Below are 20,743 nucleotides of genomic sequence, written 5' to 3' on the forward strand. Positions count from 1 at the left end.
AGGATGCAGGTTCCGGTTCAAGTTTCTTCTCCAGGAAGTGTGTGAGTTGGTAGGGGCAGAGGCCCTGTTTTAACACCCAAATGAGCCTTTGAAGTGGGGGAGAATTCAAAGAGTGGCTTAGAAGTGCACAAGGTCCCCTTTCAGTACAATCCTGTCTGCCAGGGCCCCAGTAGGTGGGTGTAGCAGTCCTTTGTGTGAGGGCAGGCGACTGTCCTTTGACATGCAAGTGTCAGGCCGTCCACCCTCCCATCCCAGGAAGACCCATTCAAAATGCAGATGTATGCAAGTGAGGCTGAGTATCCTGTGCTTGGGGTGTGTCTGAGTGAATGCACAAAGAGCTGTCAACTAAACCCAGCCAGACATGGATTGTAAGGCACAGAACGATTTAAGTGCAGAGAAATGCTCACTTTCTAAAAGTGGCATTTCTAAAATAGTAATATTAAATCCAACTGCACCAGTCAGCAGGATTTTGCATCACCATTCTGGCCATACTAAATATGACCTTCCTACTCCTTTCAGATCAGCAGCTACCACTCAAACAATGTATGAGGGCAGCCCCAATGTTAGCTTATGAAGGGAGCAGGCCTCACAGCAGTGTAAAAACGAATTTAGGAGTTTTACACTACCAGGACATGTAAACTGCACAGGTACATGTCCTGCCTTTTGCCTACAACGCACCCTGCCCTATGGGTTACTTAGGGCATACCTTAGGGATATTTTATATGTAGCAAAAGGGGAGTTTTAGGCTTGGCAAGTACTTTTAAATGCCAAGTTGAAAGGGCAGTGAAGCTGCAAACACAGGCCGTGCAATGGCAGGCTTGAGACAAGGTTAAGGGGCTACTTAAGTGGGTGGCACAATCAGTGCCGCAGGCCCACTAGTAGCATTTAATCTACAGGCCCTGGGCACACATAGAGCACTCTACTAAGGACTTATAAGTAAAATAAGTAGTCCAATTGGTATGATCCAACGTTACCATGTTTAAAGGGAGAAAGCATATGCACTTTAGCACTGGTTAGCAGTGGTAAAGTGCGCAGAGTCTTAAAACCAACAAAAACAATATCTAAAAAGAGGAGGGAGGCAGGCAAAAAGTTAGGGGTGACCACCCTAAGGCTGTCAGGTATAACACTATTCCCATAGAGTACATAGGGGCACATTATAAACAATAATATGTCCCCTTTTAACACCTGCTCTGAGCAGGCGTTAAAAGTGCTGAAAATAATGGTGCAAGGAACTCTCTTTGATTTCCTTGCGGCATTCTTTCTGCCCCCCTGGCGGGGGAACCCCCTTCGAATTCATTGTGCCTGGTGCAGGCATAATGTGGCGCAAGGGTTAACAAAGTGGCGCAATGCAAGCATTGCACCACTCTGTAAATATGGCACATGGGAAATGCCACCTTAACACCACATTTGCGTCAAAATAAATGCCTCAAATGAGACGCAAGGTGGTGCTAGGAGCTTATAAATATGACCCCAAGTGTGTAAGGTCACATAGAAAAGTGTACATTAGGTGCTTCAGGTATTAACGTAAAAGGGTTCAATTTGCATGTTCTTGCAAACGAGTTACCACATCTATTTGGCAATATTTGGATTGAAGACCTTCTTTTCAACAAATACCATTTCAATTATGTATCTTCTTATACTACAATTATCTTCTTCCCAATCTTCATTTTTTTAATTAACACAGGGACTATGGCCTCTTGTAGCCTTCCTGGTCTCTATTTTAGAATGTAACTAAACTATATTCACATTGTACTAATTGTTTGCACCGTCAGCTTTCACTCTCATTGTTTGTTGAATGTCAAATGCATAAATAAAAAGTGAAATGTTATTACAATGCTAAAGTTACATGGGTTCACACTTTAGATAGATGAAGTTATTCAGAGCTTATGAGCTCCAGGATAATGAAATCTATTCTTAAAATCAATACATGTTATAGGTTGTCTCTATTGCTATCTGGTGCAAAGGGTGTATTACTAAATTAAGGATTAGAAACAATCTAAACTATACTATACTACTGTCATGTAATAAAGTTAGTAGGGTTGTAACAGCAATGGCCAGTTGCTGAATGTACATTTCTAATCATTGTTACCTTATAAATAACAGTGCAGTTTAAATCGATGTGGTTCAGATGATGATTCTAAAAGGTTTCCATTTCAAACCTGCCAGTAAAATGAAGGGTTAATAATGGCCTGATAATATGGTTACTGCATAGTATTACTAATGTATTAGTTATCCTGTATAAGTATGATGCTTAGAGTGAGAAATAATATATGGGAGTCAGTATCACTGAGCCATTTTACTGTATGTTTTTCATGAATTCTGGTCATAATTTAGCCAATAATTCTACTTAGTCCAAACAATTAGAATTTGTGGCCAGAAAAGAATCCGCTAATACACGATATGCTATTACTGTTGCAGTGACATTGCACTCAGAGATGTGGAATTCCTATAGCCGGATGCCCAGGACATATTGTTTGGGGTCAAGGACAACATGTTTTCATGTCCATTTTGGCTTAGGGACAAGTAAGCCCAACCCCCTGCAGCAAAAATCATTTGATTGTCAATTTACAATACAATATAGATCAAGGAAGGTCATTGTCTGCAGTTAAGGCTGTTCAAACTTCTCTAAGGAAATTTTGTAGGCCTCAGACTGTACTACTAACAGAGGTCCTAGCATAACATGTTTACTCACGTTTGCAAAGTTTAACAATATGATGCTACGTATGGTGCTCCCATAATGCTCTCTGATTAAATGAAAATATTTGCTGAATCTTGAAAGCAGGATTGATTTTTTGCTTTCAAAATAATTTGTTCACAAAAATGCAACTAGGGAAAATGTTTTGCTAAACTACTGTTAAATTTTAGGTGCCATTTATTTGAACCATAATTTAGTAAAATGTGGTGATGCATGCTAGTATTTCCAACACATATTCATAATGGAAAATCAGGGTAACTAGTTTTAACAGGATTATGGAAAACAAGACAATAAACAAGCAGTGGCAAAGGCAAAAGGGCTGACATTGATGGGCAGTCTTTTGGTTTTGTCAGTGGGTGTCTCGTTTTGAAATGGTTTTTGTACAACTTTAAAGGTTTGTGGGAGCTGCCGGACCCACACAATTACTTCAAACATTGGTAAAATTAAAAATATTGTTTGTTCTTAAAAAGCAGACGTTGCCACAATGTTCCTGGCACTGAATCAAACTACCTTGTGTGCTGCAATACTCCTTGTGAAAGAGCAGAATGCCATCACTCTCAGTGAAGTCAGTCAATAGATAGAGAAAGAGAGAATTGTAATCAAAATAAAAGATCTCGGTTAACCCAAGAGATAACTAGGGAGCTACTCTTAAAGCAAGACACAAAAGTGCACCCATGGTATATGTCCTTGCATTCATGCAAATTTAAGGCTTTCATGAATTCACAAGAATTTACAGAAGTAAGCCAGGAAATTGACTTCTGCAAAATATTTGTGAACTGCATTTTAGCACAAACAAATATGCAAGTGTAGATGTGCTCATGCAAAAATCTGTTGAGCATTTACAAGTTCACTTTCCCTCCAAACACTTTTTTCCCAACTCTGGAAGAAACTTTAATTCTGCCCTTGTTAGGAGAAAATTTCCATCCTTTCTCAGTATGAGAAAAAGATTAGAGAAGAGCTGATGAAAACCCCTAAAGCATGCAATTTATTAGGTTTCCAAAGACTCAAAAGGGCATTGCAACCCTGGAACTATTAGTTACTGCTACCTCCAGTCCCAGTATTTAGGTTTGTGGAAAAAGTGGCATTACAAGGGAATTGCTGGTATTCAAACCCTGCTATAATATAAGCCCTGATATAATCAAAAAGGTCATAATCAGAGTTTTATATAAGGAATTGCTGCAATAATTTGTCGCACACTACATGGTACCAACGGGACAAGTGAACTTTTTCATAGGGCTACTAGATTTATGAAGCAACCTGTTCTATGAACAAGTAGACATTTGATTAAATTCCACATCCTTTACACTCACACTAACTGTTGTAATCATGTGGAGTGAGTTTACTGCTGAAAGTCATGCTGCAGTACTACTCATCACTGCTTGTCATAAAGGGCTATGGGCCTTATTGTGTTGTACTGCCATCGTGCTGCGGCAGCAGTCGCAAGTAGTCAATTGAGTTGGTGGTCTTTTGCCCACCCTATTACAATGCATGCAGCCTGAATCGTGGACAGGGTCAATACAGTGGGACAGCACCCAAGAACTAGGGATGACATCAGGAAGAGGTGGAACGACCTACGGGGGAAGGTGCGTTCCGTGGTCTCAAGACACCACAGTACAGAGGACTGGCGGCAGACCCTCACCTCCTCCCCCACAACTAACAACATGGGAGAAGCAGGTCTTGGCTATTCTGCATCCTGAGGGCCTCGCAGGAGTATCTGGAGGAATGGACTCTGGTAAGTCTAATCTTTACTACTATATCCCCAACCCTACCTACATGCCATCACATACCCCCACCCTCGCGCTCACCCCCATCACTTCTACTCCTCACACATGTCCCAACATCACAAACCACCCATCCCAAACCCAAGCCCTGCATGCAACACCAAAGCATGGACACCCATCACCAAAGCATGGCCACTGCCCATACCCATACACCCCCCTAAACCATCATCACACAAGGTCCTACACATGAATGCCAGCACTGGGGTACACGGTCACTCACCCATTGCACACCATGGCACACACAGATGCAATAATCATGCTTTTACACCCCTGCAGAACCCCTAACCAACGTCATCGGACAGGAGGGTCCAGACATGTCCACTCCAACCACAGAAGAGGCCCACAGTGATGACAGCAGCTCTGTCCAACTGGATCTCGACGACCAGCCCGGCCCATCTGGGACCTCGGGACAGTCGGTTCCCCTCACACTGGCACAAGCCACTACAGGGCTTCCCCCCCTCTGGAAACACCAGCACAGCACCCACCCAGCGGGCCCATACCTCTGGACACGTCAATCAGCAGTGTGTCCACCACTACAGGGAACTCAGGCTAACCCACCACCCCAACACCAACAGGGACCTGGGGGCAGTGGCAGAGGGCACATGGTTCCGGGGACAGAGGCCCAGGAACACAGGGGAACTGGGAGGGCTGCTGTGCGACAGGGGGAGGACAGGCCCAGGGAACCCACTCTCCACGAGGCCCTCTCCAACATCATGGGAGCCTACCATCATTCCCAGGAGACGATGGCAACGGTACTGGCCAAGTTTCAGGAGACCAGCGGCTGCAGGAGGAACAGTATTTGGGATTCAGGGAGGAACTCAAATCCATCAATTCCACCCTGGGCACCATTCTAGGGGTGCTGAAGGAACTCGTCAACACCAGGAGGGACACTGTGGCACAGCAATGGGCCCCTGACACTAGCCTGGACGATAAACTGCCCACCACCTCTGCCGGCGCTAGTGGACAGGAGGCACCGCCACAGGACCACCAGACCAGTACCCCACCCCCTGCAGAGGGAGAACCACCCCGCAAACGGTCCCTGAGATCCAGGACAAAGACAGAGAACGATACCAAGACCCCTGCCAAGAAATGAGACCACCCTGATTGTCATCCATTTGTCCCACCTTGTCACCCTGTCCATCCTTAAACTGCCCCAGCTCCAATTCCTATGCCCCTTTGGACAATGCACCTGTGAGACTAATAGACTAGACTCTGCCACGAACATTCCTCCACCATCACCCCTCACCATTTTACAACCCCCTCCAATATTGAGCACTTAAATAAACACCCTTACAGCACAAAACAATCTGGAGTCTGTCTGTGATTTCGAAATAGTGTATTAGCAAATTACAGTGCCAAAATGCTCTTTCAAATGAAATGTCAACATACCTATGTCACACAACTCTAGTCCATGAGGAAACAAAGCAGATGTCACACAGTGGGACCCACATCTGTGAAATCGTAAGGGAAAGTGACAACTCAGTGACCATACACTGGGTGAAAATGACAGACAGTAGAAAGGTATTAGATTTAAATTAGATGTAGCTAGCAGGTTTGTCTTCTTACCTGTGTCTCACTGGAAGTATTGCAGGATCACTGTGTTCCTGTTGTCAATGTCCTCTTCTTCTGCTTCCTCGTCTTCACTGTCCACAGGCTCCACAGCTGCCACAAGACGTCCATCTGGACCATCCTCCTGCAGAAAAGGCACCTGTCGTCGCAAAGCCAAGTTGTGAAGCATACAGCAGGCCATGATGATCTGGCATACCTTCTTTGGTGAGTAGAATAGGGAACCACCTGACATATGGAGGCACCTGAACCTGGCCTTCAGGAGGCTGAAGGTCCGCTCTATAATCCTCCTAGTTAGCCAATGGGCCTCATTGTAGCGTTCCTCTGCCCTTGTCTTGGGATTCCTCACTGGGGTCAGTAGCCATGATAGGTTGGGGTAACCAGAGTCACCTGCAAATGGCAAGGGACAACTGTTAGACACACACTAACTCATAGGGACATCCACAGACCCAGACAACTATTCCCAATGATTTGGGTCCATGTGCTCACCTAATAGCCACACCCGGTGCCTCTGGAGTTGCCCCATCACATAAGGGATGCTGCTATTCCACAGGATGTAAGCGTCATGCACTGAGCCAGGAAAGTTTGAATTAACATGGGAGATTTACTGGTCTGCCAAACACACCATCTGCACATTCATCGAATGGTAACTCTTCCGGTTTCTGAACACCTGTTCACTCCTGCGTGGGTGGACCAAGGCCACATGTGTCTCATCAATGGCACCTATGATGTTGGGGATATGTCCCAGGGCATAGATATCACCTTTCACTGTGGGCAAATCCTCCACCTGAGGGAAAACGATGTAGCTCCACATGTGTTTCAGCAGGGCAGACAACACTCTGGACAACACTTTGGAAAACATAGGCTGGGACATCCCTGATGCTATGGCCACTGTTGTTTGAAAAGACCCACTTGCTAGGAAATGGAGTACTGACAGCACCTGCACTTGAGGGGGGATTCCTGTGGGATGGCGGATAGCTGACATCAGGTCAGGCTCCAACTGGGCACACAGTTCCTGGATTGTGGCACGATCAAGCCTGTAGGTGATGATCCCATGTCTTTCCTCCATTATCGACAGGTACACCGGAGGATGCCGCCATCTCCTCACATGCCCCAGCGGATGGTGCCTATGGAGGAGAACAGCGAGCAGAGAGTCAACCAACTCTGAGGTACGTAAAGACAGCTTACTCTGAAAATATTCATAAATCGAATTTTGCCTGTAAATATGTTTAGGCAAGGCCTAGGTATGTGTGACGCAGTCAAAAATAAAGCCATGTGGGACGCTGAAATGGCGGCTGCCTGACCTGTAAGGTGGGACAAGGGGATATGAGGTAACTGCGCTGGCGTTGTACACCGTCGCGGTAGGCGGTCGAAGAACGCGGCGCATTTCTGCATTGGTTAACATTGGACCCTATGGGTCCCAGGAGACAATGATGAAGTACGCCGGCGGTGACAGTACGCACCGCCGCGGACGTGACTGCCATTTTCTCTCTGTTCAATCACTCGATACCTGATCTTCGACAGGAGAGGACCTACACTGCAAGTGCTGCTGTGACCTCAGTCTGGAAGAGACAGTGGCTCGTGTGTCTGGGGAAAGGGCCCCTGCCTTCAGCATGGAGAAGTTGGAGAAACTCGTGGATGGGGTCCTCCCCCAGTACACGCTACTCTACGGTCCTCCAGACAAACAGGTAAGTACACTGTGAGCATGCTGGAAGGGCAATACCTGTGTGGAGTGGGGTGGATGAAAGATCGGGGGTGAGAATGAGGCGTGCATGAAACAACGGTGAGTGCATGTGCGTCATGGCAAGGGTAGGGATGCGGGCCAATGACTGTGACGGTGCAGTTGGTAATTACTACTCTTTTTCCCCTGTACAATTCCTGTAGGTCAGCGCCCACCAGAAGAAGGACATCTGGCGTGCCATCGCCAAGGAAGTCCGGACCCTGGGGGTCTACCACAGACGGAGCACCCACTACCGGAAAAGATGGGAGGACATTTGCCGCTGGAGCAAGAAGACAGCGGAGGCCCAGCTGGGGATGGCCTCCCAACGTGGGAGGGGTGCCCGTCGCACCATGACCCCCCTGATGTTCAGCATCCTGGCGGTGGCGTACCCGGAGTTGGATGGGCGCTTGAGGGCATCACAGCAGCAACAAGGGGGTGAGTGCACTCTCATTCTGCTGATTCAGCGTGCATTGTAGGTGTCTGGTTGGGGGAGGTGGGCTGTGGGTTCCCTCAGGCCAGGGCGAGTTTGGTAGTTAAGTTCCCTTCTTCAGGCAGGCCCTGTTGCACCCCACCCGTGTACAGTGCCAAATACACAGAGTCAGGGTCCTGTGACATCCATGTGTGCAGACATCGGCCACAGCCTTGTAAGCCATGTCCCAGGGATTGAATAGTGGACCCCAAGTGTGCGGCGTAGGGCAGGGGGCTTCTGTGTCTGTCGTGTCCGCCAATGGTAGCGGTATTGCATGCACTGAACATGTCTTTCTTCTGTCTTCCCCCCCTTTTGTGATCGCCCTCTTCTTGTGTGCATTAGCATCATCAGGCGGAGGAGCAGTGGCACTGGAGCAGGAGGGAGCTGCATCCCACATGGCCCTGGAGGGAGACACTACGGACTCCGAATTTACCAGTGGGACGGAGGGCGAGGGGAGCTCCACGGTGGGGACAGGAGCTGACACCAGCGAGATGGACTCCTCCTCTGATGAGAGCTCCCTTGCGGTGGCGGCCCCATCTGTGCCCCCCGCATCCACAGGTGCAGCCGCCCCCCCCCCTACCAGCACCGCCCTCCCAGCAGCCCCTCAGCTTTTGCCCCGTGCCCGCTCACCCAGGAGGGTGGGCATCACCTTCACCCCAGTCACCCCTGCTGCTCTCAGTGAGGAGGCCATTGACCTCCTCAGGTCCCTCACTGTTAGGCAGTCTACCATTTTGAATGCCATCCAGGGTGTAGAGAGGCAGTTGCAACAAACCAATGCATACCTGGAGGGCATTCCCTCTGGTCAGGCAGCCCTTCAGCAAGCTTTTTAGACTCTGGCCTCAGCACTGATGGCAGCCATTGTCCCTGTCTCTAGCCTCCACCCTCCCACTTCCTCCACCCAGACCCACACCCCTGTACCTCAGCCTATCCCAAGCACACCATCAGACCAGCATACACACACACCTCAACACACAAGGGAAGCTCTGGCAAACATAAGCACCACACAGGCACTCACGCAAGCATCACACACATACAGACGCATCAACATCCACAGCCTCCACTGTGTCCCCCTCCTCCTCGTCTCCCTCCTCCCTCCCTGTCTCGTCTCCACTCACACCTGCATGCACTACATCCTCAGCCACTACGTCCACCACCAGCACACACACCACCACACCCCGCTCACGTGCAGTCACCACCCCCACTACCATTCACACATCCCCTGTGTCCTCTCCCAGTGTGTTTGTGTGGCCACCTCCCAAGGTACACAAACGCAGCCACACACCCACCCAACAGCCATCCACCTCACAACAGCCTCCAGCCCATGCACCTTCACCCAAAGTCAGCAAACGTACACCTCCTACAACCACCACCTCTTCCTCCACTCCCAAATCCCCTCCAGCTACCCGTCCCAATGTTCCTAAGAAACTTTTCCTGCTCAACCTTGACCTTTTTCCCTCACCTCCCCCACCCCTTCAGTCTCCTAGGGCTCGACTCTCCAAGTCCCAACCTAGCACCTAAGCCACAACATCGGCGGGACCAGTGGTGCCAGTAGTCACCGGATTAGGGAGTGCACAAGGCAGCAGGGCAGCCAGTGTGGCAAGGAGCCACAGCACGGACAGTCCCCCACCTGTCAAGCATCAAAAGTTGGCCAGTGCCCGGCGGGAGAGGGGAAAGAAACCAGCCACCAAAGCCGCTCCCAGGGGTCCAGTTGGGAGTGTGGAGACAGCTGCGACACCATCCAAGGTGGGGAAGGGGCACAGTAAAACCGGCAAGTCTAGGAAGATCAGCACGGTGGACAAGACCGCCAGCAGCCCCGCTGCCCAGGGGAAGTCCGCCAGCAGCAGCCCCGCTGGCCAGGACATGACCGCCAGCAGCCCCGCTACCCAGGAGAATACCGCCAGCAGCCCCGCTGCCAAAGACAGGACCGCCAGCAGCAGCCCTGCTGCCAAAGACAGGACCGCCAGCAGCAGCCCCGCTGCCTAGGAGACGACCGCCAGCAGCCCCGCTGCCAAAGACAGGACCGCCAGCAGCAGCCCCGCTGCCCAGGAGACGACCGTCAGCAGCCCCGCTGCCAATGACAGGAAAGCCAGCAGCTGAACCGCTGCCCAGGACACCGCCAGCAGCTGAACCGTTGCCCAGGACACCGCCACCAGCTGAACCGCTGCCCAGGACACCGCCGCCAGCAGCACCGCAGGCCAGGACAAGACCGCCACCAGCTAAACCGCTGCCCATTACACCGCCGCAAGCAGCACCGCAGGCCAGTGAGCGCCAATGATTCTGACGCTACTGACTTCGCCACGGGCAGGATGGAGCACTCTGGGCACAAGGCCCCCTCCAGAACCAGTGGAGAGTTACATTCACTACCTCAGTACTTGGCAGGATGAAGCACTCTGGGCACAAGGCCCCCTCCAGAACCAGTGGAGAGATATATCCACTACCTCAGTCCTTGGCAGGATGAAGCACTGTGGGCACAAGGCCCCCTCCAGAACCAGTGGAGAGTTACATCCACTACCTCTGTCCTTGGCAGGATGAAGCACTCTGGACACAAGGCCCCCTCCAGAACCAGTGGAGAGTTACATCCACTACCTCTGTCCTTGGCAGGATGAAGCACTCTGGGCACAAGGCCCCCTCCAGAACCAGTGGAGAGTTACATCCACTACCTCTGTCCTTGGCAGGATGAAGCACTCTGGGCACAAGGCCCCCTCCAGAAACCAGTGGAGAATGTTATCCACTTGAGAGACTGTGGCTTTGCACTCCCCAGGATGCAGCAGTGGGCAAACCACCCACTGTAGAGACTTGAGAGACTGAGGCTTGGCACTCCCCAGGATGCAGCAGTGGGCAACCCACCCACTGTAGAGACTTGAGAGACTGTGGCTTTGCACTCCCCAGGATGCAGCAGTGGGCAACCCACCCACTGTAGAGACTTGAGAGACTGTGGCTTTGCACTCCCCAGGATTGAACAGTGGGCATGGAGGCCCCTCATGGATCTGGCGTCGTGCACTCAACCGGCTGAGGTGCCCCCCCTCCCCCTGAGGTGCCTGTTTTATTTCTAACTGATGCCCCTGCAGTGTTCTCTCCGTCTTGTTCGGGTATTGGGTGTGGGCCTCACCCATGCCTTTTGGGCCCAGTGATCCACGGACTATGATGGTGGAATCCCTTGGACTTGTGTTCTTGGTGCATATAATTGTATATAGTATAAATGTATATATGTGTAAATATTTTTGATGTATGTAATTGAATATATCACAATTATTCGACTAATTTCCTTTTGTCCTTGCATTCTTCAAGGAGGGGTTGGTGGGGTGTAACTGTTATGTATCAATATGTATTGGTGTGTGTGTTGTAGTGGGTGAGGCTGGGGGTGGGGGTGTTGCGTGTGTGTGTTTTTTCCCTCCCCCCTCCCCTTTGTCGTAGGTGCAGTACTCACCGTTGTCTTCGATGCCGGCGTTCGTGCTCCTGGTAGAGGAGCAGGAAGATAAAGGCTGGCAGAATCTGGAGCTCGGGCTCCATGGCGTCTTGATTCCTCGTGGGGCGTGTAGAGGTGAGCGTTTTCCCTTCCGATTCCTGTTTCTGCCGTGTTTTTTCGCGGTGAATCTGCCCCGGAAAAGGTGGCGGATTGGTGGGTTGTAATAGTGTGGGTGGTACATTGTGTTCCGCCTGTCTGTGGGCGGTTACCGCCGCAGTGTTTGTACCGCTGTGGCGGTCAGAGCGTTAAAGTGGCTGTCTATGTTGGCGGTTTCCGCCACGGTCGTGATTCCACTTTTTTTACCGCTGGCCTGTTGGCGATTTTACCGCAGCTTTAACACCGACCGCCAGGGTTGTAATGACCCCTAAAGTGTCTTAAGTCTTTTAAAAGCAAACAAAGAATCTTTCAAGCACAAAGTACCTGGTTCACATGAAAAATCTCCACAAAGAGATGTGTGGAAACAAAGGGGTGTGCGACGATTTCTCGGGCTGCGCACGGTGATGAGTCGTTTAGTTTTCATGCAGGGACAGCTGTGCGTCGATTTCTGGTGCTCGGTCGTGGATCCTTTTGGTGAGAGAAGGAAGGCCTTTTCTTCCCCATTCCTATTACCACTCACCACACAGTTTGCCAGCACCTTTTCTTCTCATCGCTTTGTGTATTTTTTTTTTCACTGTCACTGACTTTAATTTGGGGATGTGTCATGGCCAAAACAATCATGTTTTTCAGGGGCATGTTAGAAATGGGGTCTTTGGTTGGCAGTCAGGCTACCCCCTGTCCAAGCAAGGACCCTCACTCTAGTCAGGGTAAGTCACACACAATCCAAATTATCCTGTGCCCACCCTCTGGTAGCTTGGCACTGAGCAGTCAGGCTTAACTTAGAAGGCAATGTGTAAAGTATTTGTGCAATAATTCATACAATAACACCGTATAGCACCACAAAAATATGCCACACAGTGTTTAGAAAAATGTATAATATTTATCTGGATAAATGCAGGTCAAAACGATTAAAGATGCAATAAGTAAATGTTGAGATATCACTGAAAAGTGATATAAAGGCCCTCAGGAACCGCCAGAAAACCGTACCGCGGTCAAAAGACCGCGGCGGTCATTCTGACTTTCCAGCTGGGCTGGCGGGCGACCGCCAAAAGGCCGCCCGCCCGCCCAGCGGGAAAGCACCAGCAACGAGGAAGCCGGCTCCGAATGGAGCCGGCGGAGTTGCTGGTGTGCGACGGGTGCAGTTGCACCCGTCGCGATTTTCAGTGTCTGCCAAGCAGACACTGAAAATCAATGTGGGACCCTGTTAGGGGGCCCCTGCAGTGCCCATGCCAGGGGCCCCACGACACCCGTTCCCGCCAGCCTGCCAACCGCCGGCTTCCCTTTTCTGACCGCGGCTTTACCGCCGCGGTCAGAATAGCCCCAGAAGCACCGCCAGCCTGTTGGCGGTGCTTCCTCCGTCCCCTACCCTGGCGGTCTCGGACCACCAGGATAGGAATGACCCCCAAAGTGTCTTAAGTCTTTTAAAAGGAAACAAAGGGGGTCATTCCGACTCCCGCCGGTGGCGGTAACCGCACGCCCGGCGGGAGCCGCCGAATGACCGCACCGCGGTCAAATGACTGCGGCGGCCATTCTGGCTTTCCCGCTGGGCTGGCGGGCGACCGCCAGAAGGCCGCCCGCCGGCCCAACGGGAAAGCGCCTTCAACGAGGAAGTCGGCTCTGAATGGAGCCGGCGGAGTTGAAGGCGTGCGACGGGTGCAGTGGCACCCGTCGCGATTTTCAGTGTCTGCTTGGCAGACACTGAAAATCAATGTTGGGCCCTGTTAGGGGGCCCCTGCAGTGCCCATGCCATTGGCATGGGCACTGCAGGGGCCCCCAGGGGCCCCACGACACCCGTTACCGCCATCCTGTTCCTGGCGGTGAAAGCCGCCAGGAACAGGATGGCGGTAAGGGGGTCGGAATCCCCATGGCGGCGCTGCTTGCAGCGCCGCCGTGGAGGATTCCCTGGGGCAGCGGGAAACCACCGGGACACCGCCGGTTTCCCGTTTCTGACCGCGGCTGTACCGCTGCGGTCAGAATGCCCATGGAAGCACCGCCAGCCTGTTGGCGGTGCTTCCGCGGTCGTTGGCCCTGGCGGTCGGTGACCGCCAGGGTCAGAATGACCCCCAAAGTCTCTTTCAAGCACAAAGTACGTGGTTCACATGAAAAATCTCCACAAAGAACCGCAGAGGCGGAGATGTGTGGAAACAAAGGGATGTGCGACGATTTCTCGGGCCGCACACAGTGATGCATTGTTTAGTTTTCATGCAGGGACAGCTGTGCGTCGATTTCTGGTGCTCGGTCTTGGATCCTCTTCGGGTTGCAGGGTTTTCGTACACCCTGGGGAGGATGCGTGGATTCCCTGCACTGGGAGGACGAAGTCACGGGAGCTGCATCGATTCGTTGGGTGTTGCGTCGAATATTCCACTGCACAGCAGGTGCTGCGTCGATTCCTCTCTGGAAGTCGGGTGTGTGGATCCGGTTCGGCTGTGCGTTATTCCAGTGGGCTGTGCGTCAAATTTCCTGTTGCTACGCTGGTGCTGCATTGATCTTCTTGATGCGAAGTCGGGCTGTGTCATTTCGAATCGGCGTGCAGTGAAATTTTCACTGCAGTGCAGGCTGTGTGTCATTTCTGGCAGGCTGTGCGTCGACTTTTGGCGCACAAGGAGACCTTCTTGTAGAGATGAAGTCTTTTTGGTCCTGAGACTTCAGGGAACAGAAGGCAAGCTCTATCCAAGCCCTTGGAGAGCACTTCTTCACCACAGCCGGAGAGTAGCAAGGAAGCAGGGCAAGAGCAAGGCAGCAGTCCTTCACAGAAAGCAGACAGGTGAGTCCTTTGGGCAACCAGGCAGTTCTTATTGGCAGGATGCAGGTTCTGGTTCAAGTTTCTTCTCCAAGAAGTGTCTGTGTTGGTAGGGGAAGAGGCCCTGTTTATATATCCAAATGTGCCTTTGAAGTGGGGGAGACTGCAAAGAGTGGTTTAGAAGTTCACAAGGTCCCCTTTCAGTTCAACCCTGTCTGCCAGGGTCCCAGTAGGGTGTATCGCAGTCCTCTCTGTGAGGGCAGGCTACTGTCCTTTGACATGCAAGTGTCAGGCCCTCCACCCTCCCAGCCCAGGACGACCCATTCAAAATGCAGATGTATGCAAGTGAGGTTGAGTATCCTGTGTTTGGGGTGTGTCTGAGTGAATTCACAAGGAGTTGTCAACTAAACCCAGCCAGACGTGGATTGAAAGGCACAGAAAGATTTAAGTGCAGAGAAAGGCTCACTTTCTAAAAATGGCATTTCTAAAATAGTAATATTAAATCTAACTTCACCAGTCAGCAGGATTTTGTATCACCATTCTGGCCATATTAAATATGACCTTTCTACTCCTTTCAGATCAGCAGCTACCACTCAAACAATGTATGAGGGCAGCCCCAATGTTAGCCTATGAAGGGAGCAGGCCTCACAGCAGTTTAAAAACGAATTTAGGAGTTTTACACTACCTGGACATGTGAAGTACCCAGGTACATGTCCTGCCTTTGCCTACACAGCACCCTGTCCTATGGGTTAGCTAGGGCATACCTTAGGGGTATCATATATGTAGAAAAAGGGACGTTTTAGGCTTGGCAAGTACTTTTAAATGTCAAGTCGAATTGGCAGAGAAACTGCACACAAAGGCATTGCAATGGCAGGCTTGAGACAAGGTTAAGGCTCTACTTAAGTGGGTGGCACAAACTAGTAGCCTTTAATCTACAGGCCCTGGGCACATATAGTGCACTTTACTAGGGACTTATAAGTAAATTAAATAGTCAAATTGGTTAATATCCAATGTTACCATGTTTAAACAGAGAGAGCATATTCACTTTAGCACTGGTTAGCAGTGGTAAAGTGCGCAGAGTCTTAAAACCAGGAAAAACAGTATCTAAAAAGTGGAGGGAGGCAGGCAAAAGTTAGGGTTGACCACCCTAAGGCTGTCAGGTCTAACAGGCAGAGTGGGCAGTCATGGTGGATGACATCATTAGGAGTAGAGCAACAATTGTTTCCATATCTAATATACCACTATTAGTCAGAAAAGGCACATGTTGTCCAGAATAGTAAACAGAGTGAATGCTATAGGTACCACGTGGCGCACACAGGAGGAAATTAGGAAGAGGTGAAAGGATCCGAAGGGGAATGTGTTTTCCATGGCCTCCAAACAACATCTGGAGGCCAATAGGACTGGTGTTTGTCCTCCCTGCACCCCAATCAAATGGTTTTCTTGGGAGGAGGAGGAGGTCTTGCAGATCCTACATCCTGAAGACTTGACAGGAATACTTGGGGAAGTAGAATAAGGTACGTGACATCTCACTAACTGTCACAATACCTCAATCGGTTGCTTGCTCCCAATTCAGCTTTTGCCATTGTGTTGTCTGCCTAGTTTCCTAACATGCAATCCCCAAAGTATGAGATGTTGATTTTCTGTGTCAATGTGTATTGTTGCGTACAAGATCACATGTATGAATCACCATCACATGCCACATGTTGTAATGGAGTCTGTAACTGTAGACCACAAAAATCTAATTTCAGAACCCATGATAGGTGTCAATATGTAAATATATGATCCACCCCAACTGCATTTTGTGAACAGGTATGCTACAGTAACCCTTGTGTAAGTGTGGGCAAGTACAGATTGAAATTACTACAACTATCATGAGGCTTTGTTTTTGCAACTCTGAATATAACAAAATTGTGATTTTGCCCATTCTCGTTTGTCTGACAAATCACCACTGATGTTCAGTTCTCATGGAGTGAGCAACCTACATACACTGAGGCAACTGCAACCACCTATACCGCGGACGCCATCGGCCAAGTCTTGGGAGCCTATCATGAGTCCCAAGGCATGATGGGCCAGATACTCACCGAACTCCAGGAGATGAAGCAGCTACAAAGGGACATACACATCATATAGAGGCCCATAACTCCAACATGGGCTTCCTACTTGGGGTGATGCAGGACATTCACACACACCTGTGCAGGGTTTTACCAGCAGCATATACCTATTCCTGTGGTCCAACTACATCAGGGCCATCAACATCTGCTGCAGCTACAGGAAGGAAGGCCCTGCTAAAGGAAGACACACTTGCAGACCCCTCTGTCCCTGCAGCTGTGGATCCCCACTGCACTGGCAGCAGGGAAATCCCTGTAAATTACTAGGAGGTGAGGATGGCAAAACCTCCAATACTACCAGCAAGAAACCGCAAACCTAATTCCCCCAATGTGGGTAACACATTCACCTCTCTGATGGCAGTAGTATTCTGGACATTTTACTCCAAACAATTTAGCAACTACAACTATGGTTTCATTCACCATGAGTGACTTCTTAACTTTTCATTTTTCCAGTTTGTTTTTCACAATGTTTCTTTTCTCCTTGTTCACTGAAATAAATCCACTAGTATGGAACTCATTGCCTGCTGTAGTATATCTCACATCTAACACTATATTTATGTACTTCCATATGAGCTTGGCAATGGCATAAATATCTACTTCTGTAAGCATGTATATGTTATATATACACAATGTTTAGCACAGCAACACAACCATGTCTAACCAAAACATACATCCAAGTGTGTTCTCATATACCATTGCACCAGAATAGATTTACATTATGTGAGAAACATAGCAAATTATACATGACACCAATAATTAGTGCTAGTGGTGTTACAATGTTATTTGCAGACCTTAACCACATGGAAGGAAGAGATACATCTGACTATTTCCTATTGAATAGGCAAAATAAAATCTGTCTATGTCATCAGCCGGATCCATGTTGCCTAGCCCACAAAGGGAAACCCTCATCAATAGCAGCTATAGACAAACATATGACAGTACTACATTTTCTGATCACAGGATCATACCAACCCATATTTCACCAACAAATATCTGTGTCATGCTGCAAGCACTTTGCCCTACAATCGTAAGGCACATCAACAGCTACATAAACTTCGCACACAATGAGGATTTAGCAAATGTGAAGGGAGAATAGCATGATGTGGCTCCACAAAAACATTTTGTTGGAGCTCATGATGACAAACCTTTTGAATTTTGAGCACCACATGCTGAGGAAAAAGTCCAATGGAGTCCTCATAACTTTCATCCTATCACTGTGAAAGCTGTCTTGGAATAGGATTTGTATACCCAATGTCTGTGTCTGTCGTAACCAGGAACAACCCTTGAACCCATTGTAATGATGTAACATGGCTCCATGCCAGAACACTGGGCATGGAACCAGCTTGTTCTGAGGTTCTGTCATGCAGGGTTCTCTGCATGACAGTTGATATGCTGGCTGTTGGTTGAGGCTGTAATAAATACCTCCTACCATATATCTTCATCTGGTGTGGATTCACCTTATTACACTGGCGACGCTTGGGCGGAGAAAGGAACACAGAGGAAGGGACAGCCTCAACAACAACAAAGAAGGAAGAGCTTGGATTATTTAAGAGAAAAACGGAGATAACTTACAGAGACGTGCTGGGAGAGGATCGAGCGTCTTGCAGCATGTTCTAGCGGAGAAAAGTGTGAAATTGCGGTTGTAGGGGCTTTGTAGAAAGCTGTTTGAGCATTTACTGAGGATCAAAGTGGTCTCTGTATGCTTCACGACGTCAGAAGGTCAGTGAGCAATTGGAAAAGGACTGAAAGCTGTGGGAATTGTTGGCGGCCATCTTGAGTGTGGTGGAAGGAGAAAAACAAGCCAGATTGACTGAAGAAAATAGACTGGATGTTTGGTTGCGGCCATTTTGAGTGAGGAAAACGATCCGAGATTGCTTAAAGAGAAAGCAAGCCCAACTGCCTGAAGAAAACGGACCAAATGTTTCGTGGCGGCCATCTTAGATGAGGAAGAAGGATTTTTTTTTTTTTTTTTACAGCGCAATTGTTGGAGGACATCGAAGAAGAACATCGACGGTCTATTGGAAGTTGAAACTTAGACGGAGATTGGATAAGGATCACTATATTGGTTTGTGGTCACAGGAATATACATTTCTTTGGAAACTTTATTGCACTTGTGGAATACAAGTATTGGGCGTTGTAAAATGAATTAAACTGAAAAGGTCGTCTCTGCGGTGACAAACACACCTGAAGACCCGTGTTTGATATAGCGGCATCGTGCTGGGACATACAGTGACTGGCACACCTTTTGGACTTTAAGTACTTTTAGCAACTAGTAGGGTTTGGAATATATTGTGGGGAAGAAGTGTTTTACACCTCTTGTGAGTATGCAGAATGTTACGGCACCGCCGTTTTTCTTGTCAGATCCAGGAGAACCGGTTATTAAGTGGAAGAAATGGAAAAAGATTTTTGAGAATTATGCCAGGGTGTGTGGTACGAATTTGAGTGGTGAAAGGAAGCAGGCACTTTTGTTACATTGTTTAGGGGGTGAAGGACAGGAGGTGTTGGAAAATCTACCTCCATTGTCGCAAGCTGATCAGAGGGGGTTGAATGAATATGAAATATGTGCAAGACAACTAGATTTACATTACTTGCCAAAGATTAGTACTATTATGGAAAGGTACCATTTTGGTTTGCGGGAGCAAGGGAAAGAGGAGAGTGTTGAAGAATATATTACGGCTTTACGGAAGTTGGCTTCAAGTTGTAAATTTGGGGTGTTGGTAGAAGAAAGGATTAGAGATCAGTTTGTGCTGAGGTGTTGCAGTGATAAAGTGAGGGAAGAACTCTGGCTAAAGGACGAGCCACCGTTGGATGAGGTTGTTAGTATTGCAAAAAGGGTAGAGCATATGTTAAAGTGTGTTGGAGAACTAAGTAAAGCACATAAAGAAGACAAGGTCAGTGTAAAAGCACAAGAAGTGGAGTGTCAAGTCATACAAAAAGATGAGAAGGAAAAAAAGTATGAGGGTGTCCGTGAGAAAGGTGTTGTAATAGAAAATAGCGCAGGAAAGACACAGGGGAATAGGAGGTTTGCAACACCTTTTCAAGGAAATTGCTACAGATGTGGAAGATTTGGACACATGGCTAATGCAAGTGAGTGTCCTGCTAATAGGATTACTTGTAATGTTTGCGGAAAAAGAGGACATTTTGGAAAAAATTGTAGGATGAGGAATAGGAGAGATTCTAGATCAGAAATAAAGGAAGTCAGTTTTCAAGTTAGTGAGAGTGAGGTGGAACATCCCTCTGAGTGGGTTTTGGTGGGGAATGTTAGAGTCAAAATGAAATTTGATTTGTGCTCTCACATCACGTTTCTCTCAAAGGATTTTTTTATGAAGAATTTTCAAGGAAGGAAGAAACTGTTCAAACCTAATATTAAACCTACGGGTTATGGTGGGTTGCCAATTAAGTTATTAGGTTATTTTGATGACTCCATTGAGTACAATGGTAGGTTCACTGATGCTAGGATTTATGTTGCTGAGAGGGGTGATAATTTGTTGAGCTGGAGTCATCAAGCACGCTTGGGTGTCATTCTCAATCCTAATGCACATCCATCTGTTCAGGTACAATCTATTGAGGGTGACGAAAACAAGTTTGTGAGAGCTTTTGGTGAATTGTTCAGTGACACCTTGGGGTGTTTAAAGGGGTACACTCACCATATTAAGTTGAAACAGGGCGCAGTACCAGTTGTGGCAAAAGTTAGACGCATTCCCATTTGTGTCCAAAACGCTGTACAAAAAGAGATAGATAAATTGTTGTCCACTGGTGTTATACAGCCTGTAGAGGCAACGGAGTGGTTAGCTCCCATTGTTGTGGCACGTAAACCAAATAATGAAATCCGTCTATGTGTGGATCTTCGTGCCTTAAATAAAGAAGTGGTGGTTGACAAGTTCCCACTTCCCAATATTGAGGAATTAGTATCATCGTTGGATGGTGCTTGCTATTTTACCACTCTGGATATGGCATCAGCACACCATCAGGTTCCGTTGAGTAAAGAGTGTCAAGAATTAACGGCTTTTATTACGCCAATGGGGGCCTTCAAGTTTTTGCGTATGCCGTTTGGGCTGGTTTCTGCGGCCTCAGTATTCCAGAGGATTATGGAAGATCTTTT

This window comes from Pleurodeles waltl, chromosome 10, assembly GCF_031143425.1.
Source record: "Pleurodeles waltl isolate 20211129_DDA chromosome 10, aPleWal1.hap1.20221129, whole genome shotgun sequence".
Lineage (NCBI taxonomy): Eukaryota > Metazoa > Chordata > Amphibia > Caudata > Salamandridae > Pleurodeles > Pleurodeles waltl.